Source organism: Chiloscyllium plagiosum, unplaced genomic scaffold (assembly GCF_037043375.1).
Source record: "Chiloscyllium plagiosum isolate Xiang-an unplaced genomic scaffold, Cpla_swu_hap1 HiC_scaffold_24, whole genome shotgun sequence".
NCBI classification, from domain to species: Eukaryota; Metazoa; Chordata; class Chondrichthyes; order Orectolobiformes; family Hemiscylliidae; genus Chiloscyllium; species Chiloscyllium plagiosum.
Genome location: NW_028270162.1, coordinates 53,730,057 through 53,758,054, shown reverse-complemented (window position 1 = coordinate 53,758,054; position 27,998 = coordinate 53,730,057). Strand labels below are relative to the sequence as shown.

The following is a 27,998-nucleotide window of genomic DNA, read 5'->3' as shown; positions in this document are numbered from 1 at the left end:
TATGTCCCCACCCTGCGATCAAAGGATTGTCGACTATTTCCTTCACAGCCAGCAGGATACCACCATTGAACACATCTTCCCCTCCTTGCCACTGTCAGTCCACAGTGGTCTATTCCTCCATCACTCCTAACACTTCCTGACATCCCCTATAGCACCGTCCCATGTAACTGCCGAAAGAGTAGCACTTGCCCAGTCACCACCTCCCTCCCTGTCCAAGGTCCCAAAGACCATCCAGGTGAAGCTGCATTTTACTTGTATTTTCAATCTATTTTACTGTATTCACTCATTCAGTCTACACTGAAGACAACCAACGCAGACTAGGTGACCACTTTGCAGAACACCTCCATTCAGTCCTGAAATGATCCTGACCTCCTAGTTGCTTTCCATTGTAATAAATTACCTTACTCCTACATTGCAGCAAACCCAAGACAGAAACGTCAATGTTCCAGTGAGTTTGAGGAACAACACCTCATTTTCCACTTGGGTGTTTTATTGTCTCTAAGGCTCAGTGTTGAGTTCCACTACTTTGGGGGTTCTGACGAAGTACCATACCAAATTAGAAAGATTAATTCTGTTTCTCTCCGCGGGTAGTATCCCAGGTCTGCTGAGTTTCTCCAGCATTTTCTGTTTTTGTTTCAGTATTTTCCTTTTGTGAATGTTACCACAGAACTATTCTACAACTACAAGGTGAAAAATAAATTGGTCTAACAGTGAAGTAAATGTCAGTATTTAAAATGTAAAATGGCTGAAATGTGGCTTGGAAAATTCAAAAACTCAAAATCAAATTGTTAAAAACAAGCCCTTTCAGCTTTTTTTGGATGATGGGAAATGTTCAGCTGTCTACCTTCTAGGTTGCTAGAAAATACTATAACACCCACCAGTTTAGTTGGTATTGATGTTTGATCAGTTGTTGAATGGGGTTGGTGTCTAGGGGAATTCTCTGGGTTTGTAAGTGTTTGAAGCGCTGGCTCAATATAACTTTTTTTGAATTTATTGTAGATTGCCACCACTATGAAAAACATTAAAGTTTCTCTGTCAAGCAATTCTCTAATGAGTGAAGGTGAAATTGATGAAACCTAAGACTCCATTTTTTGATTGTAGAATGTGACGGAGCAGTGGGATATGAGATTGCAACAGAATCCCTGAAAATATGTGACCCCTCCCATGCAATTTCTCTCATTTCTCCTCCATCTCTCTCCCAAAAATCTGACATTCATAAAGATCTCTCACTGCTGGATGGCAACTGGCCAATTCCACTATTTTGTGTGCTTTAAGATCCTTATTGTGCAAGTCATATCTCCAGGAATAAAGGCCACTCTAGCCCCCTCAACATGAATGCTAACATTGCATTTGCCTTCCTAACTGCCAACTGAACCTGCATGTTAACCTTAGGAGAATCCTGAACTTGGATTCAGATTTTTGAAGCCTTTCCCCGTTTAGAAAATAGACTACGCTTTATTCTTTCTGCCAGAGTGCACAGCCTAACACTTTGCTCATCACTTTCTCCTGTTCATCCTGAGACCACTAAGCTTAAGTTAAGACTGTTGTTCAATTATCTGCTAGGAAATTATTATACAAACAGCAAATGTTGTTTTCAATTCATAGGAGACTTGTTTATGGAAACTGCTTGTCTGATATTGACACAAATCCATGCAAACCTTTGGGGCTGAAGTACATTCAGTGCCTCAGGCATTTGTAAGTTCAATCAGTTTCATTTTTTTTGTTGCTCCCACCTTTTGATTTCAGCCCCTTTTTTCCATAAAGATATCTCCCCTTTGGGTTTTGCAAATTAATATTGTCATATGCAACCTTTTGGCTTCTTCAAAAATTCTTAACTCTGTGGACTTGGGCCAGTTGGGATCCCCCAACCCTGTAAAAGTATGACAATGTATATGGAGGACCCCAGTTTTTCTTCTTTTTACCTTGACATTCTACTTTCTTAAAACAAGCTCATCTTTTGCTTATGTGGAAGATGAAAATGAAATGAAATGGTTCTTTCTCCACTCAGCTTATTTATCTGATGAGGATAGAATATACACCTATTTCATTCTTTAATATTGATTTCCCTATATAACAAAAAGCTGGAGTTATGTGAAATCTGCAATATTAATGTCTGTATTACTAATTCTGAAATTTTAAATGTTGCAGGATTTACAGTGCAATCTGAGCCACAATTGCCGGTAGTCTTAACCAAAAACCTGGTGCACTCTAGATTTTATAGGAGCCCCTGAATTTGTGTTGGTGATAGGTGTAGTTGCTGGAGAGCATTGGATGTATAGTTGTCTTAAGCCAGTAAAGTCTCACTTCCTGTTGACTTTGTGCAAAATAGACAATCCAGGTTTTATCAAAAGTAGGTGATGGTCAGGTGCAAAAAAAAACTGGGTGAGCTTTTGTTACCATGCCATTCAATGTGATCGGAAGTTCTTATGTTTGCTGAGGTGGAGTGCATGCCCAGTGTTTGTCATGGTCAATAGTAAGTTTTACAGTGAGGCTGGGAAAGTGCTGCTGTTTTCTTTCTTGTTCACAGGATATGGGCATCACTGTCTCGGGCAGCATTTGTTGTCCATCCCTAATTGCCTTGAACTGCTGTGGGAGTGCTCGCAATTAGGAAGGGAATTCCAGGATTTTGACTCCGTAATACATTTGCAAGTCAGGAAGATGAGTGATTTGAATGGGAACTTGCAGCTGGTGGTGTTACCGTATATCTGCTGGCCTCATATTTCTAGATGGTAGAAGTTGCAGATTTGGAATGAACTGTCTGAGCAGCCTTGGGTGAATTAGTGCAGTGCGCCTTATCAAGGTACATATTGCTGCCACTGTGCACTCATGGTGAAGGGAGTGAATGGTGGATTAGGTGTTAACAAGGTAGGATTCTTTTGACCTGGATGGTGTCAAGCTTCTTGAATGTTAGAGCTGCACTCATCCAGGCAAATGGAAATTATTCCATCACGCTCCTGACTTGTGTCTTGCAGAGGATGGGCAGGTTTTTGGCGAGTCAGGAGGTGAGTAACTTGCTGCAGTAATCCTAGTCTCTGACCTGTTCTTGTAATCATTGTATTTATATGTCAGTCCTATTTAGTTTCTGGTAATATAATCCCCCGCGATGAGTCTAGTGAAGAACCTAGGGATGGTAATGTCACTGAGCATCAAAGGGTAAAGTTAAGTTACCTCATGATAGGCATTGCCTGGCATCTATACGACAACAATGTTTCTTGTTACTAGTCAGCCAAGCTTGAAGGTTAGAGTCAAGATTAGAGTGGTGCTGGAAAAGCACAGCAAGTCATGCAGCACCTGAGAAACAGGAAAATCAGCGTTTCAGGCAAAAGTCCTTCATCAAGAATCCAGGTTCTGCTGCATATGGACACAGATTCCTTCAGTTTCTAAGCAGTGTTGAATGATACTAGAGTCATTAAATCATCAGTGGACCTCCTCATTTCTGACCTTTATGATGGAGGGGAGGTTGTTGATGAAGCAGCTGAAGATGGTTGGGCCGAGGACACTACCCTGAGGAACTCGTTGCAGCCATGTCTTGGAGCTGAGATGCCTGACCTCTAGCAACCACTGCCATCTGTAATATCTAAGGCCACTTGAGGCAGTTTTTCTGATTCAGCAGAAGTATTTGAATGCAGTGCACAAAAGTGTCTCTTGATTTGTGTTTTTTTTTCAAAAGGAGGTTGTTCTGTCCCTATTTCACCTGAGAAGGTACTGCGGATCACCCATGTGATGGTGCTTCCACAGTTTTATTGCACTGTGGGTTACAGAGTAAATTATCACACTCTCTTCTGGATAATTTAAAATAAATCTATCTCTAATGCCATGTCTGGAAGCTACAATCATTCTAAATGTGCATCTACAAAACTTTTTATAAGCTTCAGTATGCTTAGTGTTCTATTGGCATGTGGCCAGACAGGCATTTATATTTATTTCATTTTTTAAAAAAAGCTCAGTCATTCCATTGTCCGCCTTGTTCAGATTCTCAAATTATAACTTCTATATAGTAATCTGGAATAACGAAGAGTATATCTATAATGTGGTAATGTTTAATATATGTCCATATATTCAATGTTTGTTCTTCAATCAAACAGCCATCATAATTGTGAGGTGTGTAATGTTTTGAATATCAGGGTAAAGTGCTATGTTAGTTAGAAGAAAGTTAGTTGTCTGTTTTTTTTGTTAATCTAGAATATTGACTTTACTTTGCAATGTTGCACCTTAGGAAAGTCCTAGGAGAAAATGCAGTGTTGAGTCACTGGAACTGAAATCAGGAGTACAGTTACAACATTTAAATAAAGTTTGGACGAGTACATGGATAGGAAAGAGTTAGAGGGCTATTGACCAAATGTAGGCAAACTGGCCTAGTTCAGTTTAGGAAATCTGGTAGGCATGGACAAGTCGAGCCAAAGGGTCTGTTTCTGTGTTATGTGACTCTATGACCAAAAGGATTGAAGTGAGGACGGGGTGATCTATGGATAGACTAGGCCTGTAATGCCTTGACCATAGTGGCTTAAGGAGAGGGGGAATCTAAACTGGGATGTTTATGATTAAAGTATTTGGTTGGGTTGATTTGACTGCAGATCACCGTTCATTTGAAGCATTGATAATCCAGGGATTTGCTGGAGATTTATTTGGATTTTCAGAAATCATTTGATAAGTACCCCACATTAGGCTCCTTAATAAGATAAGAGTTCATGGTGTTGGAGGTAGTATATTAGCATGAATGGAGGATTGGCCAAATATTAGCCAGAGTTGGGATAAAGAGGGTGTTTTTTTCAGGATTACTTCCTGTAACTGGTGGAGTGCCACAGAGATTAGTGCTGGGACCACTATTACTTACAATCTATATTATTGGCTTTGATGAGGAAAGTGAATGTAGTATTGCCAAGTTTGCAGATGACACAAAATTTGAGTGGAAAGGCAAGTGGTGAGGGTGGCTTGGAAAGCGGAGCAATATAGACTGGTGAAGTGAAAGGCCAAAATTGAGTGTAATATGGGAAAATGTGAGTTTTTGCTCTTTGGCAAGCAAAATAATGGAGCTGATATTCTTTCAAATGGAGAAAGAATGCAGAGAGCTGGAGAAGTTCTCATCTGCGAATCACAAAGCTAGCTTCAGGCTCAACAGGTAATAGGGAAAGCATTGGAATGTTGGCCTTAATTTTTATACTGCATTCCTTTTTAAAATAAGGGAGGTTTTGCTAAAACTATACAAGTTACTCGGGAGCTGGAATACACTTATCTCAGGAAAGATATTGGCGACAATCCAGAGAAGGTTCATTAGGTCAAACTTGTCCATGCTGAAGGTCAAACTTGACCAGATATCCTAAAATCTAGTCCTGTTCGCCAGCATTTGGCCTATTTTCCCCTCAACCCTTTTACTCATTTGCCCATCCACATGTCTTTTAAATGGTATTGTACCAGTTTCCTCCACTTCCTCTAGCAGCTTATTCCAAAAATGCACCAGCCTCTACATGAAAAAATTGGCCCATAGCTCCCTCTTTAAATCTTTCCCATCTGACTTTAAACCTATGCCCTCTATTTTTTTGACGACTCTGCCCTGGGAGAAAAAATATCTTGGCTACTTGCCTTATCCATGCCCCTCATGGTTTTACAAGCTTCTATAAGGTCACCTTAGCCTCTGACATTCCAGGGAAAATAGCCCCAGCATATTCAGCCTCTTCCTATAGCTCAAAACCTTCAACCCTGGCAACACCCTTACAAACCTCTTCTGTACCCTATCAAGTTTAACAACATCTTTCCTATAGCAGGGAGACCATAACTGAGTGCAGTATTCCAAAAGGGCCTAACCAATGTCATGTTCGTGAGGTTGATACCAGCTGTGAAGAGGATAAGCAGGTTGGGCTTATATTGTTTGGAATTTAGAAAATTGTGAAGGAACCTTATTAAACATACCAGATTTTTAGGGGAGTTGACAGGATAAAGGCAGAAAGTTGCTTTTCCTTTGTGGGACAGTCTAAAAAAGTGGAGTTGAGAATAATTAGAATAGCTATGATATCATTGAATGGCCTACTTGTACCCCTCATCTTGCCAGAAAACTGGAGCTTTGCAAAATCTATTTTCAGAGTTTCTGGTGCGACTGGGATCTCTTGTTGCTGTAAAGCCAGGCTTTTGCATGGTAATCTTTTTGAGCTGTTGAGGATATTTAGACATGCTGACCTGATACAAATGAAACAAAGTCCAAAGTGAGACAAAGAAACTGGAGGAGGAAAAAAGGCAGTGAGAGAAAGGACTGATGGGATATCTCTTGTTTACTCTCCTTCAATGCATTTGTAATGTTTACACACACCGTGATATTGTAATTTGAAACAGGAAATGGCTGATTTCCTAAATAGTTTAGTTTCTGTTTTATGAAGATGAGGGCAATGTTGGAACAATTATTCAGGAAAGAATTAATAGTCAGATGGGAAAAAGGTGGGTTGATTTGGAAGTCAGCATGGGTTTCTAAACAAGAAATCATGTTTAACTAGCTGGAGTTTTTTTAAAGGTAATGGGGCAGTGAGTATAATGTTGATGAGAAGGTGTCACAACTGAAGAAAGTTGTTATAGGTCATGATTTAAAAGAGACTTGGATACAATATTGGCTGAGTGATGGGAAACTGGGATTAATGGATCAACTGATATTTTGGGCTGGAGGAATGTTTGTAATGGAATTCTTTTTTGGTCAGTTTTCGGGTTGAGACCTCTACCCAGAGAGTGGCTGAGGTGCACATTGGAATACCAGAAGCCGCTACTAAAGAACCTCCAAACAGAGACTAGCCTGCTGGGACAAGACCCTGGAGTAGAGTGGTACTGGAAAAGCACAGCAGTTCAGGCAGCATCCGAGGAGCACGAAAATCAACGTTTCGGGCAAAAGCCCTTCATCAGGAAGACTGCCAAACCTAAACACCCTCCCCCCAATGCCAAGCCGATAGTGCCCCTCCAGGATGAGGCTGTCACAACATGAGAACAGCATGCCAGACTGAGACTGCCATACTGGGTTGGCAGTCTTCTCTTCATTGGCCCCAGCCAGGAGAAGACTCCTGCTGAAGAAGTTAAAGGTAAGAAAATAAATAGCTGCATTTTTAAAAAAAAAAAAGCAGCAAAAGTGGTTTACCAAAAGTACAAAGCGATGTTCTGGAATTGGAGGTCTTGTATTCCATCCTGGAACGATGGTCTCCCATTGTGGTAGCCTTGTCCCCAAGGGTCAGTCTTGGCTTGAGGTGATGTTCTCCAGGTTTGTCGCTCTTGTCCTGACATGGAACTTTTCAGTGTGGAGGTAGTTTCAGCAGCTTCTGAGTATTCCAGCATTAGTCCTCTTCATCAGCTTACCCCTGAACGGAAATTGACCTGAGATGAACTCTGTCTTAATTTTTTCTTCTTATCTATGAGTTCTGTCATTAATACAGGTACTGTTGTGTGGCTACTCATAAAACTTTGCACTGTTTTATTTGTAAAAAATATGTGATAATAAATTGCTATTATGTTCTGTCTTAAGGATCTGGGTTTTGGTGTGCAGGGGATACTCAATTTGCAGATAAATTTTGAAGAATTGTAAACCATGAGGATAGTGACAAGTCAGTGGAGTGGGCAGATAGGTGGCAGAAAAGGTTCAATGCAGATAAGTAAGGTGATACGCTTTGGAGGAACATTGAATGACTATATAAAATAGCAGGTCTGATTTTAGAGGGGTTGGAGCAGAGGGATGTATGTGTGTATGTGCACAGATCATTGAAAGTGGCAGGACAGGCAGAGACAGCAGTTAATAAATTGCCCGTAGTGTTAGGTAAGGGGTAAATGTAGGGGTATGGGTGGTTTGCGCTTCGGTGGGTCGGTGTGGACTTGTTGGGCCGAAGGGCCTGTTTCCACACTGTAAAGTAATCTAAAGCAGAGTGTTCTTGGCTTTATTAATTGGGGCATAGATTTCAAGAGCAAGGAAGTGAGGTTGAACTTGTACAAAGCACTCAGCTAGAGTATTGTGTATAGTTGTGGGCACCACATTATAGGAAAGGTATAAATGCATTTCAGACAATGCAGAATTAATTTACATGAATGATTCCAGGAATGAGAAACTTCATTTCTGGGGTCAGATTTGAAGTTGGGATGGTTCTCCTTGAAGAGAAGAGGTTTGACAGGCAATCCAAATGCGGTTTTCAAAATTGTAAACAGGTTGGACATAATAGTAGTGAAAGGCTGTCCCCATTCATAGAAAGAGGGCAAATATTTAAAGTGATGTGCAAAAGAGATGAGGAGGAAAGCTGCTTCATAACGATTAGTTAAGATATGAAATGCATTACTTGGAAATGTGGTGGAGGTGGGTTCAATTGAGATATTCAAGAGGGTGTTGAAATTACTTGGAGGATAATGTTGAGCAGGAATACAGAGAAAAGCCAGAGATTGACACTGGGTAATAGAACTGATGCAGGCTTGATGGGATGAATGGCCTCCTCCTGTGCTGTAAAATTCTGTGAAACAATAAGCAAATTCCTTAATTTCTACCTTGCTTTTTACAAGTTGAAAGATGATTAACTCTTTCGGACCAAATGGTTTCAACTTCAGGCTGTTAGAAGTAGAAGATGAGCAAATTGTTGATATCTTCAACTCTCTTCAGGAATTATCCACTCGGCACTTCTATGTCACTCCATTTACTGAAGATGGGCTGGCAATTACATGCCAATGGGGAGCTACTGGAAGCTATTATTAGGGACTGAGAGACTGAACATTTGGACAAATCTGAGCAGTTCAGTCACAGACAGTAACGAATTGTAAAGGACAATACCTATCCTAATGATCCTAGTTGAAAATCATTCAGATGACTGGTAGATAAGTGTGCATCTATTCATGTTATTTCTATAAAATTCCAAAAGGCATTTGACAAGGTTTTTGGAGTGTCATGTAAATAAAAAGTAGCAGATTTGTTAACAATTAGCGTGCTTGGAAAGACAACTGGCTAGAAGGCAGGAAACAAAGTCAGGATAATGAGATGTTCTCAAATTGGCAACTGTAACTATGTTGTGCCCCAGGTATTAAAACCTCAGCTGTTCATCATTATTCCTTATTTATATATTTATAAATTATTTATCATTGAGCAACTAAGATTGTCGACAACCTCCAGTGTCACAGTAAACACTAGGTGAGAGCAGGAAGTGGCAAAGGAACATTAATTATTGAATTCACAAGTGAATGGACTAAAACGTGCAGATGCAGTTCACTTTAAATTGATAGATTGCAGGTGGATAAGAATAGCTAAAAACTAGGGACTATGGAAGAGCAGAAAGATTCTGGGATCCAAGTACGGAAAGTACTAATAGTCACAGGGAAGGTGTATACAAAAAAACCCAACATTTGATTTAATCTTATTATTTCAACAGGGCTGGAATGCATAGAGATGGAAGATGTATTACCGTGGGACAAAGCCCTGGTTAAACCCCCATCTGGAGTACTGCGTTCAGTTTTTGACATTACATTAGAAAGGACCTATTGATCTTTCAGGGGAAGCTACTCAGCAAAGTAGTACCAAGCCTAAAATGCCTAAATTACTAAATTAACACATTAAGCTTGAATTCTCTCGAATATAGCAAATTACAGGATAATGTGGTTGATGTGTTTTTAAAGGTTTTGATAGGGATGATGTTAGAAAACACTTCATCAACCAAAGATGTAGAGGTGCTCAGATTTCTTTCCCAACAACTGAGGACTTGAGCAAATTCAAAGATGTGAGCGATCTTTGGGTCAGGGTATTAAGTCATATGGAACAAAAATAGGCAAATGAAATTGATATATGGATTAGCCAATATCTAATCAAATGGTAGGGGAAATATGAAGGGCTGAATGTCCTACTTTGTTTTCTGACTCCCATGGACTCCCCAACATAGTGCTTGACGTAAGATGTGATTATGCAATTGGACAGCATTTACTGGATAATCCTGAATGTGAGGAATTACATTACCAACTGACATAAGACTGTCAGGCTTGCAGTGTGGGCCACTTGTGTCTACTGGAAGCTACATGATAAAACACGGGGATGTGTTTTTTAAGATTTTCTACAGTGTGGAAACAGGCCCTTTAGCCCAACAAGTCCACACCGCCCCTCCAAAGAGAAACCCACCTAAACCCCTACCCTATATTTACCCCTAACTAATGCACCTAACACATTGGGCAATTTAGCATGGCCAATTCACCTGACCTGCACATCTTTTGGATTGTGGGAGGAAACCCATGCAGACACGGAGAATGTGCAAGCTCCACACAGGTGGGAATCAAACCCAGGGTCCTGGCGCTGTGAGGCAGCAGTGCTAATCACTGTGCCACCCTTTGTAGGCAGAAAACACACCCCCCCCACACCCCCCCCACACCCCCCCCACACCCCCCCCACACCCCCCCCACACCCCCCCCACACACCATCTGTTTCAACTCAACAAAATAGATGACAGCATTTGCTGGTTCATTATTCAAGACAATGCCCTGACCAATCGGAGTAGAGTGTGGTACAGGAAAAGCACAGCAGATCAGGCAGCATCCAAGGAGCTGTTTCGGGGTTAAGCAGCACTCTAAACTCTGACCTGCAGTCCTCACTTTCTCCTGACCAATCAGTCAACTTTCCTACTTTTTAAAACAAATAAACAAAGCCTGACTGTTAACTGTCAATCACAATTAATGTGCATTATCCAGGGCTACACCTCTGCCAATCAGAATGCACTTACCAACCAATCAGTGCTCTTTTCTCCTGCAGTACAAATGTAGTCTTCCCCTTGAATTTCTAATTCCTCCACTGTTTACTGGAAGACAAAGCTTGAGCAACATATATTTTCTCAGCAATACTTGAGCTCTGTACCACCAAATGACTATTTAAAAACTGCATTTTGAACTGGTGTAACTAGTTGTCTGATCACACCAGATCAAGGGCAGAAGGTTGAGGGTTCATGTTTACCTCTTTTTTTCAAAAAAAAAGACTCTGCAAATTCTAGGCTAGCACAACAGCACAGTACTGCATTACCCAGGTCCCTCCAGCCTGCTTTGCGATGCAATACGATCATGGCTATTCTGATAATAAGAGTGCGGCGTTGGAAAAGCACAACAGGTCAGGTAGCATCTGAGGAGCAGGAGAATAGGTGTTTCAGGCAAGAGCCCTTCATTTCTGTCGATTCTCCTGCTCCTCGGATGCTGCCAGACCTGTGCTTTTCCAGCACCACACCTTTTTTGAATTTGATCTCCAATATCTGCAGTCCTCACTTTCTCCTCCTGATCAGGTTATAACCTCTAATCTTCATTCTTGCTGACCCCTGACAACTTTTCACCCCTTTGCTTAACAGAAATCTGTTTACCATTGTCTTAAAAGAAAATGTTTCAGGACTCTACTTCCACCAACATTTTAGGAAGGGTGCTCCAAAGACTCATGACCCTCCAGGAGAAAGAAAATTGTTGTATCTCTGTTTGAAATGGGCAGCTGGTGCTTTTGGTACTGGCATTCCTAGTTCTAGTTTCTCCCTTGAGAGGAAACATCTCTACATTTACCTCTATCAAGAACCCTCAGAACAGTTTCAATCAAATTATCTCTTGCTTTTCAAAACTCTAGAGGATATAAGCCCGGCCTATCCGCTGGTCCTGATAAGAGCACAACCCCTGCCCCTTTCCTGATATTAGTCTGTTCAATCTACCCAGAATTGCCTGCAAAACATTTCCAACCTTTCTTAAATGACCAATTATGTACACAGTATTCGAGTTGTGCTGTCTCACATGCCCTGTATAACCAAAGCGTGACCTCCTTTTAGGGCTCTTCAGGTGCAGTGGTAATGTCCCTACCTCTGAGCTATGCGGCCCAGGAAGTCTCATCTGCTCCAGTGCTATATCATAACATCTCTGAACAGATTAAATATAAAAAAAACTCTTTACTCTTGCATTCAATTCTGTTTGAAGTCAATGATGATGGTCTATTACCTTTCCTAATTACTTACTGTACCTGCATACCATCTCTGTATAATTCATGTACTAGGACCCCCAGAACCCCCTCCATTTCAGAGCTCTGCAACCATTCACCATTTTAGACCATGTTTTTGATTTGCCCATAGTGGCAGTAAGGAGGTAGGGACAACCTCAGAATTAGGAAGGGAGTTCCATCACAACACTCTGATTGCAGTGCCTCAGGAAGGTCACTCATCACCGGCAACTTAGGGCGGGCAGTAAAGTCTAGCCTTACCCAGGCGATGACCGTGTCCTGAGATTTTGTTTCTTGACAAATGTTCAACAGACCTCTTGTTACTCCATTTTGGCTGTTCTGCTGGTTAAGTGCATTTACAATTTCCATGTTGCCACATGCAGCTCCTAGTAGCAAACAGAAACAACTGCACACCTCCTTCTGTTACCAAATGCTCACACCTTTCCCAAGTTGTACTGTGAGCAAATGATGAGTTTTGAAAGAACTTTCTTATTGTTTTAGCAGTTATTTAGCAGGACAAAAATATCATGCTGTCTGCAAATGTCTTTGCTTTAGAAATCCCTACCTATGGAAGTGCATCACTTGATGGACTATAACCTGCTGCTTAAGGGGGGACCATGCCACCCAAAATAGGTGGGGTGGATTTTTACTTTGGTTTCCTCCATTTTGTGAAATTCTTTCTTGGATGTGGGCATTGCTCGCTCAGCCAGCATTTGTTGCCCATCCCTAATTCTTTGAAAATATAGGGTTGAGCTGCCGTCCATGTGGTGTAGGAACACTTTCTATACTGCTCGTGATGAGACCAAGGGTCAAGTGTGAGAAACTCTACTGCCTCTCTGTCTAAATTGAATACTGTAGTGTGTTTGAGATAATAGTGTTCTTTTTAAAGATTATTTCAGTCAATTGACAGGTTCTTTTTATTCTGGAGCAGCAGAATAAACATTAACCTGATTTTGGCAGCTAAAGCCCAAAACTCATTTATTAAACAATAATAGAACAAAAAGTAGCAAGAACTATGCATATTCTTTACAATGAAAGAAAGAAAGGCTGGCACCTTTCGAAATCCAATGGCCTAGAATACATGATAGCCATTTCTTTGAAATGTAGTCATTGTTGTCACATATGAAACTTGTTGCCTGATTTGCCCATATCACAGAAGGAAAAAACAGTAAAACCAGTGAATGCAATGTGCTGATCTGACTTGTCTTGCATACTGTGATGACACTGTGCCTTTTAAAAGATGTGTTCTGTCCTGTTTCTCTTTCAGAGGGGTGTTGTCACTCTGGTGCAGAAGTATCTGGTGCAGACAAGCAGTAAATAGCTTTGAGTTTTTTTAAGAATTCAACAAAAGAAGCATACAAAGGCAGAGTCCAAGGGACTTTGGATTTTGTTTTGAGTTAGATGGCTGCTGGAGTTAATAGGTAGATTATTCTGTTGGTGTCTCTGTCTTTAAAGAAAAGAGGCAGACTGTTGTTTCAGTATTTCTTCTGGCTGGACTGGAGAAAGACAGCACATGAGAATAAAACTGTTAAATTGCCTTGCCAAAGATGTGTTTATAGTGTTCAGGTAATTCTTGGATAACATGCACAATTTGCTAATAATGCCACTGAGGAATTAAGGAACCATATTTTTGAGAACACTTACCTTTGTTCGAAATAGCGCAATTCCTACAGTGATTGTTTTGCTCGCCTTGTTCTGCATATGCGCCATTATCAGCTGCTGGCAGAGCAGCGTTCTGAGAGGGGTAATGTATGGAGAGCAGCTTTCTGAGAGAGATACATTGTGCAGCTTTCTGTGAAAAGTACACTACTCCTAGATTATGCCCCTTCATTTTTTTCAAATAAAGGGATAGTTATAAAAATGTTAGCACTAAGCAGGTGATGAATGCAAGAAGGCTATAACACTGGAAAAAAAGCTAGATGTTATAAAGGGTTTTGAACATAAGGAAATAGTGATCTAGCTCACTTAACAGGAATGCGGAAGTCTACCTTATGCACCAAGATGACCCTCTGTCCCTGCATTAACAATGCATTTAAAGAAAATTGTTAAATTTACTTTTTCAATGATAAATATGGCATTCCTTCATTCAAACGGTCATGCTTTAGCTGTACAAGACACTGGTAAGGCTACACCTGGAGTGTTGCGTGCAATTCTGGTCTCATTATAGGAAGGATGTGGAAGCTTTGGAAAGGGTTCAGAGGAGATTTACTAGGGTATGTCTGGTATGGAAGAAGGCCTTACAAGGAAAGGCTGAGGGAACTGAGGCTGTTTTTGTTGGAGAGAAGGAGGTTGAGAGGTGACTTAATCGAGACGTTTAAAGTAATCAGAGGGTTAGATAATGGACAGTGAGAGCCTTTTTCCTCGAATGGTGAAGGCTAACACAAGGGGTCATAACTTTAAATTGAGGGTGATCGATTTAGGACAGATGTTAGGGATAGTTACTTCACGGAGTAGTAATGGTGTGAAACAGCCTGCCTGCAACAGTAGTAGACTCGCTAACGTTAAGGGCATTTAAATGCGCATTGGACATACATCTGGATAATAATGGAACGGTGTAGGTTAGTTGGGCACCAGATTATTTTCACAGGTCAGTGCAACATCAAGGGCCAAAGGGTCTGTACTGTGCTGTAACGTTCTATGACATTAAGATAACTGCCTGTACTGTCCATAGTGGAACAGTTGATTGATTAGCGGTTAAATCATATATTATCTTAAGTATTTCAATAGAGTTAAAGTTATGCTGGTTTCTTCATTTTGTATTTCATCTGTGTTGTAAGAATGAAGTGTGTTATGCTTAAAGCCTACTAGAGGACAATTGAATTACATCCGGAACACAACATCTTATATTTATCTTTTAAGTAAATGGAAAAGTGAGGGTCTATTTCATCTCCTTACTTTTTTTTGGTGGGGGAAGGAGGTCTAGTCCATAAGAAAATTTCAAAAATTAAGGATTGATATATTCATTTCCAAGTATTAATGTTTCTTTCCCCTCTGCAACAATGAATGAAATGACTAGGTTGACAGTTTTAGTTACAGTTTAGGGAATAAATGTTGGTCAGGATACTGGGAGAATTCTCCTGTTTTTCTTCAAAATAACCTTGGGTTATTTTGCATTCACCTGTGAGGGCATACAGATTGCATTTAATATCACATCTGAGAGACTATACACTTTCAGGCTCCCATGTCAAAAGGTAAGTAAGCCTGGCAATAGCAAATTATATTTGTTGTGAAACTTCGGACAGTGTGGTTTACTTGTCAGTAAATGGAGAGAATAATTTCTGGAACTTAATTTTTTTTGAAATACAGAGAGAACATGATTTGGGATGTGATTGTCAGAATGGAAACTGCCCTGCATTGGATTTTACAAATATTGATATTTTGATGTTAATTTAGTGGCTTGTTTCTTTGATTTATGTTTATGTGCTGGTTTTCTTTGCTGAAGTCATGCCAAACAATATTAGAGAATGGACAATACATCTTTAACATAACACAGAATGGTTGCGTGATGGACAGGGAGCTGATGGGAACAAGGTTTAGATTGTGGATAGACAAGTAACCCTTGTACAAATGTCATTCCTGCCTAGCTTTGAAGGCTGCATTCAGGACGTGGGCAGTTCTGGTGACCCCTAAGATCCAGCATCTCGCTTTCTGTGGAATGTAACTTAACATTTAAAGCATGTGTGCCAATGAGATCACATCTGAATGTTGCATGAATTTCCCACCGAAGGATATAAAAACTGGATATGCAGAAGACTTTGAGAAGGAAGGATAGTCTAGTCACACATTGGGAGCTGCAGAAGGTTTCACCACCCGATCTTTCCTGTCTTTTGAAACACCAGCCAACCAGCTTGTCGGTATATGTGACCAGACATTTCTATTAGTATTTTTGTGCTGATCTAGATTTGTTTTGTATGATTTATTTGGGTTCCTTGAGAAACAAGGCAGTGTACATTGAGTCATTGCTATTCAGAAGACACCTCCAAACAGCAAAGGTTAAGTAGCAGACTCTGAGAAGGAGGTGGCCTACAACAGAAAAGGTATTCTCTTGGTACTATACTGAAGTTTCAATTTTCGATTGTAAAGTACAAAAAGCGACTTAGTGGCTGAGGAAAACTGATTTTTGTGGTGACTCTATTACTACTTTCCTTCGCAACAACAGATATTTCTCTAACTGTCTTTAGTAGTTACACTCAGCCATGCTCTTTTAAGTCTGTTCCAGACAGTGACTGGAACTTCACGAAGTGATTGTTTGACAGCAAAATGCTGCATTTGAATAAATCACAGAACATCCCGATATTTGAACTGTGACTGGTCTCCCCTGTCAACTAATTAACTGAACAATTCCTGCAACAACGCATCAGGTCAAGTTGCCTTGCCCTGCCGTTCTCCCGGAACGTGTCAATTCCTACTTCGTGCAAAAGAAACTGGGCTGATCGAATTCTTTACTCTTGACTTCATAAGAAAAAATGCTTGTCCGATTAGAGTTCAATTTGGCTTAAAAATAGAAGATAGGTCTGGCAATTTCTGTAGAGGGAGGAACAGTTTTTTGATATTTCAGTGGAGGATGACAGAAATGTAATGGTATTTTCCCTGGCTCTACACTCCAGCTGGGTTGGAGGGTGGGAGGGGGAGGTAGTGGAAGGCCTCTAATCATCTTCAATTTTCTGAAATGCAAGCAGGCAGCTAGAATTCCTAGCACCTGCTAAGTCTATTCAGTACTTGGGTTTACAAACTTCCTTTTCAATGTTGACCAGTAGAAAGCATTCTTTGTGCTGCATTTGGGATATGCAAAGGCCTCCAAAAGATTCCAAAGTAAACATTGCAGTTGAGACTCAGTAAGATATTGGACTGTGTCCAAGCTGACAGTAACGCACCAGTGCACACATCGACCTTCTCTCCTACGCTGATGAGTTTCAGGAGAAATCGGATGAGTACCTGGCAGTTTTATAGCTGAAATTACCCAGGAATTGTGTGTCAGCAGCTGAGTGAAGCGATAATAACATCTATCATGTGTCCTTATCGTCACTCGGTGAAATATATATTAATGGTCCCTTCATTGCAGTCCCCAGAAATGCATATGGTTTATTCAGGTGCTGGCTAGCCCTCCCATCTGAGCCAAACCATTGTGGCTGCAAGCCCTGATCCAGGATTAGTGGACACATTCTAAGCTGCAGTTCCAATGCAGTGCTGAGGCCATGCTGTATTCCTAATGATGACCCACCAACAATTGAGATTTTAAATCAAAGTCCCAACCACCTGTTATTTAAGTAGTCCAATACTTCCTCCTTATAACTTCATCATTCAGTCATGCTTTTCTTGAATAGTCGTCTTCACAGTTCCCCCTCTCCTTTTGTTACTCATGACTTGCTCTGACACTTCCCTCATTCAGGCTGAAATGTTTTCAAGGGCTTTTTGTTTTATTATTCCTGTTTTATTATTGGGGAGGGAATTCCAGGATTTTGACCCAGTGACAGTGGAGGAATTTACCAGGCACTTCCATGGAGATGTTGCTAAAGAGTTACATTGCCTCATCTCTTTGGACATGTTTGGGACATGGGAGATTTTATGAATGTGCCAACTCTTAGGAAGGACAAGAAACATATGAGCTATATATTTTCTCCTTTTTATACTTGCTGTGTCATTTCTTGTTTGCATTGAAACAAGAATCATCCATTCAACCCCTCAGGCCTATTCTGGTATTCATTCAATCCCTCTTAGTTTTTTCATTAGATAAATAGATTAAACTGTTCACAGTATTTCAGCTATTGTCTGACTACTGCCTTTATGGAGTTTTAGCAAAACCTCCCTAACTCTTATACTTGAGTCCCTTTGAAATATAGGCCACCATTTTATTTGCCTTTCTGCTGAATCTGGAGCTATTTGTGATTTATGGTTGGGGATTTTTAAATCCCTCTGATCTGAACCTTTCTGCAGTCTTTCTACATTTATATAAATACATAGCTTCTCAATTCTTTATGCATAAGCTCACATTTTTCCACATATTTCATCTTTTTTTTCCCCCACCCTGTATTGCTAAGCAGACTTTGAGTCATCCTCACCACTTGCCTTCCCGTTTATTTTTGTCATCTGTAAACCTGACTATCATACATTCACTTTCCTCAACTGTGCCAATAGATATGTGATAAATATTTGTAGCCCTAGCACTAATCCCTGTGCCATTCCACCAGTTACAGGTTGCTATCTTAAATCCACTCTCCTTATCCCAACTTGTCTTCTATTAATTAACCAATTATCCATGTTAATATATTAATTTTTGTTTTGGCTCTTAAGTGCTTATCTTGCCTTCTGCTAATCTAAAGTCAAAAGGTATGGCGCTGGAAAAGCATAGCAGTTCACGCAGCATCCGAGAAAAAGGAGAGTTGACATTTTGGGCACAAGCCCTTCATCAGGGACTTCAATATGCAGGGGGTGGGGGACATAATCCAAGTATATTACACTCACTGCTTCCCCTTTATCAATCCTCACAGAATTCTTGTAAATTTGTCAGATGTGATTTTCCCCTCATCTTGTGTATTTCTAAATGTTCTATTATTACATCCTTAATAATAAACTGAGATTTTCCTAATAATAGACATTAAGCTAACTAGTCTATAGAGACCTGTTTTTCTGTTTGTCTCCTTCCCTTTCTAAATAAAGATGTTACATTGGCAGTTTCCACTTCACTGGAATTTTTCCAGAATTACTATAATATTACTACAGTACATCCATTATGTCTTAGTAGTTGCTTCCTTTAATTTTCAAGGATCCCATGATGCATGAGTCTGGGTGGGTTACTCTTCGGAGGGTCAGTGTGGACTTGTTGGGCCGAAGGGCCTGTTTCCACACTGTAGGGAATCTAATCTAATCCCATCAGGGCCAAGGACCTCTTAACCTTTAGCCCCATTAGTTTTCCTAATACTTTTTCTGTAATAGTTTTAATATCCCTACTTGGGCACAACTCAAGTCATTGAGCCTCTTATATCACCAGCAAGACTTGTTGATTTCCACAATTGAGTCTGTGGCCAGCAGTCGACATCATTTTATTTTAAACAGCTCTCTACTCGTGTGTGGAAAAGCACCTTCTTAAAATTTTCTTTTTTATATTTCTGTTTATACCTGTATTAGTGAAGAAATTGCTGGGACTTGATTTAAAAGACTGTAATGTACAATACTTTACCTGTACAGATACAGTAATTAAAGAACTCTTGCATCTGTATTTGACAATATCTTTAAATACTTCTCTTCAAGTAAGAAGTCTTCTTTCTTTAGTTAAATTTGCTTCTCCTAACGTTGTCATTTCCAGTAACACAACCCTGACTTTAAGTGAGGATACCTGGTATAAGGTCAGGGCTTGGTATATCTGTTGTTACCAACGTACTGCAGTATTTAAAACTAATGTTTGTTATATGATCCTTCAAAGACAAGAACCGTCTTCAAATGTAGTCTGTGACTGCTCGTGAGCAGTCTGTCTTGCACCCAAGCTCTGTATAACATCAAACCACACAATTAAACAAAAGTTCCACTACTGTCCCTTATGTCTAATTGTAGCTTTAGCAGATTGGCAAAATTCCATGAGAGATGAGGGGTGAGAATTTCTTGAATAGGTGATCATAGAACATAGAACAATACAGCACAGAACAGGCCCTTCGGCCCACTATGTTGTGCTGAACATTTGTCCTAGCTTAAGCACCCATCCATGTACCTATCCAATTGCCGCTTAAAGGTTGCCAATGATTCTGACTCTGCCACTCCCACAGGCAGCGCAGTTCATGCCCCCACCACTCTCTGGGTAAAGAACCTACCCCTGACATCCCCCCCCCCCCCCCATACCTTCCACCCTTCACCTTAAATTTATGTCCCCTTGTAACACTCTGTTGTACCCGGGGAAAAAGTTTCTGATTGTCTACTCTATCTATTCCCCTGATCATCTTATAAACCTCTATCAAGTCACCACTTATCCTTCGCTGTTCCAATGAGAAAAGGCCTAGCACACTCAACCAATCCTCATACAACCTATTCTCCATTCCAGGCAACATCCTGGTAAATCTTCTCTGCACCCTCTCCAAAGCTTCCACGTCTTTCCTAAAGTGAGGCGACCAGAACCGCGCACACTACTCCAAATGTGGCCTTACCAAAGTCCTGTACAGCTGCAACATCACTTCATGACTCTTGAATTCAGTCCCTCTGCTAATGAACGCTAATACACCATAGGCCTCCTTACAAGCTCTATCCACCTGAGTGGCAACTTTCAAAGATCTATGAACACAGACCCCAAGATCCCTCTGCTCCTCCACCTTACTAAGAACCCTACCGTTAACCCTGTATTCCGTGTTCTTATTTGTCCTTCCAAAATGGACAACCTCACACTTGGCAGGGTTAAACTCCATCTGCCACTCCTCAGCCCAGCTCTGCATCATATCCAAGTCCCTTTGCAGCCGACAACACCCCTCCTCACTATCCACAACTCCACCAATCTTCGTATCATCTCCAAATTTACTGACCCACCCTTCGACTACCTCTTCCAAGTCATTAATAAAAATTACAAACAGCAGAGGACCCAGAACTGATCCCTGCGGAACTCCACTTGTAACTGGGCTCCAGGCTGAATATCTATCACCAGTCTCTGACTTCGACCGGTTAGCCAGTTTTCTATCCAACTGGCCAAATTTCCCTCTATCCCATGCCTCCTGACTTTCCGCATAAGCTTACCATGGGGAACCTTTCAAATGCCTTACTAAACTCCATGTACACTACATCCACTGCTCTACCCTCCTCCACATGCTTGGTCACCTCCTCAAAGAATTCAATAAGAGTTGTAAGGCAAGACCTTCCCTTCACAAATCCGTGCTGGCTGTCCCTAATCAAGCAGTGTCTTTCCAGATACTCATAAATCCTATCCCTCAGTACCCTTTCCATTACTTTGCCTACCACCGAAGTAAGACTAACTGGTCTGTAATTCCCGGGGTTATCCCTATTCCCTCTTTTGAACATGGGCACAACATTCGCCACTCTCCAGTCCTCTGGTACCACACCAGTTGACAGTGAAGACGAAAAGATCATTGCCAACAGTTCTGCAATTTCCTCTCTTGCTTCCCACATAATCCTAGAATATATCCCGTCAGGCCCGGGGGACTTGTCTATCCTCAAGTTGTTCAAAATGTCCAACACATCTTCCTTCCTAACAAGTATCTCTTCTAGCTTACCAGTCCGTTCCACACTCTCCTCTCCAACAATACAGTCCCTCTCGTTTGTAAATACTGAAGAAAAGTACTCATTCAAAACCTCTTCTATCTCTTCCGACTCAATACACAGTCTCCCACAACTGTCCTTGATTGGACCTACCCTCGTTCTCGTCATTCTCATGATCAGTATTAATGTAATGGTTATGACAATGGTGGTCACTGTAGCTCCACTTCTCCATGAGTCATAACTTATAAATGGAAAAAATTATTTTTAAGATCACCAAATAGTTACCTCATCTATCTTATGTTTTGAACCTACAGATCCAGCAACTGGATTTCTTAATAAACATGATTATTAGTTTATATCAAAACAAAAGTCATTTCATATCAAGAAGCAGCAATTGGTTAACATACTCGGTCATGTCCAAGTACACACATTTAATCAAAAGGATAGCAGAGTGGCATATTTGACTGGTTAGTAAGAAATAAAATAAAATTAATAATGATATGATATAGGGTTTGGAGTTGCAGAGTTTTAGTGGGGGACTGCAAAGGATAAAACACCCTAATGAGAGTTATGTACAGGCCTCCTAGCAGTAGTCAGGATGTGGGGCAGAAAATAAATCAGGAGGTAGAAAAGGCATGTAAGAAAGACACTATTGCAATAATCATGGGGGACTTCAATATGCAGGCATTCTGGGAAAATCCGGTCGACAGCGGATCCCAAGAAATGGAATTTGTGGAATATCCATGAGATGGCTTATTTTTCAGCCACTTGTAGTAGAGCGCATTAGGGAACAGGCAATTCTGGATTTGGTGATGTGTGTGTAATGAGGCAAAATTGAGTAGGAAGCTCAAGGTGAAGGCACCAGGGGAGGGGAGGGGGACAGTGACAATAATATGTTAGAATTCAGTCTGCAGTTTGAGAGGGAGAAGCTGGAATCAGGTGTAACAGCATTACAATTGAGTAAAGGTAACTACAAAGATATGGGGGAGGAGCTGGCCAGAGTTTATTGGAAGGGTAGCCTAGCAGGGACGATGATGGAACAGCAATGATAGGAGTTTCTGGGGGTAATCTGGGAGGCAAAGCAGACATTCATCCCAAGGAAGAAGAAAAATACTAAGGGGAGGATGAGGCAACCACGGCTGACAAGGAAAGTCAGGGGCAGCATAAAAACAAAAGAAAAAGCCTACAATGTGGCAAACCTTTAGAAAACAGAAGACCACTAGAAAGCAATAAAGGATAATGAAATGTGAAGGTAAACTGATTAGTAATAAAAGTTTTATTTTAGTTATATATAAGCTAAGAGAGAGGCAAGAGTGGAGTTTAGACTGTGGAAAAAGAGGCTAGAGAAGTTGTAACAGGGAACAAATAAATGGAGAGAAACTTAAGAAGTACTTCGCATCAGTCTTCTCCGTGGAAGACTCCAGCGGCATACCAGAATTTCAAAAGAGTCAGGGGGTAGGGAGGAGTCTAGTGGCCATCACTAAAGAGAAGGTGCTGAGAAAGCTTGAAAGGTCTGAAACTCACCCAGACCAGATGGACTACACTCCAGAGTAGTGAAGGAGATAGCTGAGGAAACTGTAGAGGCATTGTTGTAACCTTGCAGGAATCACTGGAGTCAGGGAAGGTCCCAGTGAACTGGAGTATGGCTAATGTAACACCTTGTTTAAGAAGGGTAGGAGGCAAAAGGCAGGAAACTGTAGGTCTGTTTTAGAGTCCACTATTAAGGATGAGATTGCAGAATACTTGGAAGTGCGTGATTAATAGGGCTGAGTCAGCACAGCCTTGTCATGGGGAGGTTATGCCTGACAAATCTGGTAGAATTATTCGAGGAGGTAACAAATAAATTAGGTAAAGGACAGCCTATGCATGTGATCTATTAGATGCCTGGAATGCTATTGACAAGCTGTACAAGAGACTGCTAAAAGCGATGAGAGTTCATGGTGCTGAGGGCAAAGTGCTAGCCTGGGTAGAGGATTTGCTGACTGGCAGAAGTCAGAGCAGGGATAAAAAGCCAGTGACTAGGGGAGTTTCACAAGGTCTGTGTTGGGACCAGAACTATTCATGTTGTACATTAATGATCTGGATGAAGGGATGGACGGCATTACTGCTTAGTTTGCGAATGACACACAGATTGGTGGAGGCAGAGGTCGTGTCAAGGAAATGGAAGACTGCAGAAAGACATGGACAGGATAGGAGATTGGGAAAGGAAGTGGTGGATGGAATACAATGTGGGAAAGTGCGAGGTTCTGCACTTTGGTCGGAAGAATAGAGGCATAGACGAAGGACTTGGGATCCTGGTTCAGGATTCTCTTCAGGTTTACATGCAAGTTCAGAGGGGAGGCAAATGAAATGTTAGCATTCATCTTGAGAGGGCTAGAATTCAAGAGCAAAGATAAGGCTGTATAAGTTGAGTGTGGGGTGCTGGAAAAGCACAGCAGGTCAGGCAGCATCCGAGGAGCAGAGGAATTGACGTTTCTCGCATCAGCCCTTCATCAGGAGTGAGTCTCTTGATGACGCTGTATAAGGCCCTGGTCAGATTGCATTTGGAATATTGAGTAGTTTGGGCCCTGTATATAAGGAAGGAGTTGAAGGGCGTCTAGAGGACACTTTATAAGAATGATCCCAGGAGTTAATGGCGTGTCATATGAGGAGTGGTTGAGGACTCTGGGTCTGTACTCGATGGTGTCTAGAAGAATAAGGAGGGGAATGATTGAAACTTACAGAATACTGAGAGGCCTGAATAGAGAGGATGTGGAGAACATGTTTCCACTAGTAGGAGAGACTAGGACCCAAGGGCACAGCCTCCAGTGAAGGGACAACCATTTATAACTGAGATGTGGAAGGATTTCTTCAGCCAGAAGGTGGTGAATCTATGGAACTCTTTATCACAGAAGGCTGTGGGGGCCCAAGTCACTGAGTATATTTAAGAAAGAGACAGACAGATTCTTGATAAGTATGGAGATCAAAGGTTGTGGGGAGAAGGCAGGGGTATGGGGTTTAGAAACGTATCAGCCATGTTTCTAACCAGAGCAGACTCAAGGGGCTGAATGGCCTAGTTCTGTTCCTATATCTTATGGTCTAATATAAAAGATTAAATGGTTATCCCTATAAATTGCCTAAAACACACATGTAAATACACACAAAATACTCTTCAGGAAAATATTGATCAAAAGAGTTCTCTTCGAAGGTTAGATTTCTGAAAAAAAAAGGACACTTTTTGGTCAATGGATTATCCTTCAAGAAAAAAGATAAGCATAGGGCTTTCTGGAAACCCTGTCGTTCTAACACGCAGTCAGATCAGTCATGGAGACGTAGCTTGCTCAGAAAATACAATCTTGAAGTGTTCTTTCAACAGAACAAATAAGCTTTGCCCTGATCTGGTGCAGTAGGTTTTCTTTTCAGAAATGGGAGAGATCCACTGGGCAGCCTGTACTTATCAGGCTTCCCGTAAATAGAGCCAGATAAAACAAGAACTTCCGAGTCACTCACTGTTCATTGTGAAGGTGGTGAGGTAGCAGCGCATGGGTGGCTTATTGTTGCAGTTGACCCGGAGCGGGACTCCTAGTGATGTTGGCAAGGTGGTGCCAACTGAGCCAGGGACTGCTGGGCCATTGGCTGTATGCATTACCGCCCGGAAACCCCAGAGACCTTAAGAAACCTGGAGCCATGTTTCCAGTCCCAGGGAGTCGTGACAGTGGAAAGACTCGTGCTTGCAGTTGGACATAAACTTTTCTCATTTTGCACAGCTCCCGAAGCCCAGTGAAATGCTGTGGAGAATGTAATATTCTTAAGCTACCTGTACCTATTGCTGCACTGCATTGCAACCTGCTGTCTGAGGAGAACTAGAAGACTTCTTGGTAAGTCAAGCAGTGCAGCCAAAAGGTTAAGCGTGTTAGAAACAAGTGTTTAGAACAAGCAAGTCCCAGAGATTGGTGACTCAGTCTCTTCCCCTGACATATTCTATTTTCATCCCTTAATTGTGCTGGATGCTATTTCGTGATCAGAATGCACAAAGTAGGTGAAAGGAAATCTGCAGCCACACAGAACAGTTCTTCCTTCCTTGTATTTTTTAAATAAAACAATGTACGATTTTTGATTAGTGAGCTCCCTTTAATTTTTCTATTGCTGGATTTGCAAGGCTGTGTTTTCAAATACAGAAGCTGTTCTTGCAGCTTTTTAAAGTTGTAAAGGGATGTGGGAATGGTTGGCATTTCTTGATCCCTTCCCTGGGTTCTGGAAAGTAATTTATTTGAAAAGAGCTGATAATGGTTAAATATAACTGGGTGGCGAGCTAGGGCACTCCAGTGGTAAATTATGTATCAACTTGAACAGGAGTCGCACCTTAACCAGACACATTTAAGGGATTGCTAGTTCCCTTCCCTTAAGAAAATAAGATATAGGAGCATAACTAGGCCATTCAGCCCATTGAGTCTGCTCTGCTATTCAAACCATGGCTGAACCCCATTCTCAACCCCATTCTCATGCGTTCTCTCTGTAACCTCCTTTCTTTTTCTCAAATATACTCAATAACTTGGCCTCTACAGCCTTCTGCGACAACGAGTTCCATAGAATCACCACTCTCTGGCTGAAGCAATCCTTCTTCACCTCCGTTCTAAAGCACTGTCTGTCCGTTCACTTTGAGGTTGTGCCCTTGGGTCCTAGTCTCTTGTATTTGAGGAAACACGTTCTCCACCTCCATTTTATTCAGGCCTTTCAGTATTCTGTAAGTCTCAATCAGATTCCCCTTCGTCCTTCTACACTCCATTCAGTACAAACTCCGAGTTCCTAACTGCTTCTCACATGACAAGACTTTCATCCCTGGGATCATTCTTGTTAAAACCTCCTCTGGACACCCTCCAAGGTCAGCCCATCATTCCTTAGATATGGGGCCCAAAACTGCTCACAATATTCCAAGTGCAGTCTGACCAGAGCCAGAGCCAGACCCTCACCTCTGCTCTTGTATTCTAGACCCTCTCAAAATGAATACTAATATTGCATTAACCTTCCTATCTGCCAACTGAACCTGCATGTTAACCTTAAGAGAATCCTGAACTAGAACTTCCAAATTTTTTGAACTTCAGATTTCTGAAGCCTTTCCCCATTTAGAAAGTAGGCTAAACCTCTGAAAACAATCTCTTTATCACCACTCCCTGCTTTCTGCTAGTCAGCCAATCCTCAATCCATGCCGGTACCTTGCCTCTAACAACACCATTAGCTGTTATCTTACTTGGCAGCCTCCCGTGTAGTACCTTGTCAAAGGCTTTCTGGAAATCCAATAGATCACGCCCACTGGCTCCCCTTTGTTGAACTTGCTCATTACCTCAGAATTCTAATAGATTTGTCAGGCATTACCTCCCTTTGAAGCAGCTGTGCAGACTCAAACCTATTTTACCATGGACTTCCAAGTACTCCACAATCTCATCTTTAATAATGGACTCTCAAGTCTTACCAAACACTGAGGTCAGCCTATAGTTTCCTGTCTTCTGCCTCCTTCCCTTCTTAAGCAGGGGTGTTACATTAGCCATTTTCCAGTTCTCTGGTACCCTCCCTGACTCCACTGATTCCTAAAAGATCAGCATCAATGCCTCCACAATCTCCTCAGCTATCTCCTTCACAACTCCGGGGTGCCGTTCATCTGGTCCGGGTGATGCATTCATCTTCAGACTGTTCACTTGCCCCAATAACTTCTCGGTGATTTCCGCTACACGCATCTCTGCCCCCAACTCTCTTGAAGTTCTGGTATGCTATTAGTGTCTTTCACTGTGAAGACTGATGCAAAGTACCTATTCAGTTCCTCGACATTTATATGTTCTCCATCGTTACTTCTCTAGCCTCATTTTCCAGCTGTCCAATATTCACACTTATCTCTTACCTTTTTGATACCCAAACAATCCTCTCCTTTTATACTTCTAGATAGCTTACTCTTATATTTCATCTTCTCCTCCCCATTCCTGGGCCACCTCCCATTGCTTTTTTAGTCATCCTTTGATGGTTTTAAAAAGATTCTGGCTTATCACTCATTTTCATCACATTGTATTCTGTTTTATTTTGCTTTGATGCTGCCCCTGACTTCCCTTGTCAGCCATGGTTGCCTCATTCCTCCCCTTAGTATGTTTCTTCTTCCTTGGGATGAATGTCTGCTTTGCCTCCTCAATTATCCCCAGGAACACCTGCCATTGCTACTCCACCATCGTCCCTGCTCAGCTCTCCTTCCAATCAACTCAGGCCAGCTCCTCTCTCCTGTCTTTGTAGTTACCTTTACTCAATTGTAATGCTGTTACACCTGATACCAGCTTCTCCCTCTCAAACTGCAGGCTGAATTCTATCATATTATAGTCACTGTCCCCCAGGGATTCCTTCACCTTGAGCTTCCTAATCAAGTCTGCCTCATTACACATCACCAGATCCAGAACCGTCTATTCTCTAATAGGAGTACCTCAAGCTGCTTCAGAAAGCCATCTTGTAGACATTCCATGAATTCCTTTTCTTGGGATCTGCTACCAACCTGATTTTCCCACTCCACCTGCATGTTAAAGTCCCCCACGATTACTGTAACAGTGCCTTTCTTACATGCCTTTTCTATTTCCTGATTTATTTTCTTCCCCACATCACGACTACCGCTAGGAGGCCTGTATACAACTCCTATCAGGGTCTCTTTCTCTTTTAGGTGCCTCAACTCTACCCACACAGATTGCAAGCTTTCTGACTCTAAATCACTTGCTATCGATTTTAATTTCATTTCTTACTGACAAGGCAACACTGCCCCTCTGCTCATCTGCCTGTCCTTTCGGTTGGACACGTGTCCTTGAATATTAAGTTCCTAGCCCTGATCCCCTTGCAGCCATGTGTCTTTGATATCTGCGGCATCATACCTGTCAAATTC

The 27,998-nt window shown here is 41.5% G+C and overlaps 1 pseudogene across 1 annotated transcript in view; it reads left to right on the top strand.

Annotated features, from left to right (window-relative positions):
- The first annotated feature begins 6,051 nt into the window (after positions 1 to 6,051).
- Positions 6,052 to 27,998, top strand: part of LOC122562828 (ornithine decarboxylase antizyme 2 pseudogene) — a 53,092-nt pseudogene continuing 31,145 nt past the window's right edge. The window contains exon 1 of the transcript XR_015761313.1: positions 6,052 to 7,052. The product of XR_015761313.1 is annotated as an ornithine decarboxylase antizyme 2 pseudogene (transcript). The remainder of the gene's footprint in view (positions 7,053 to 27,998) is intronic.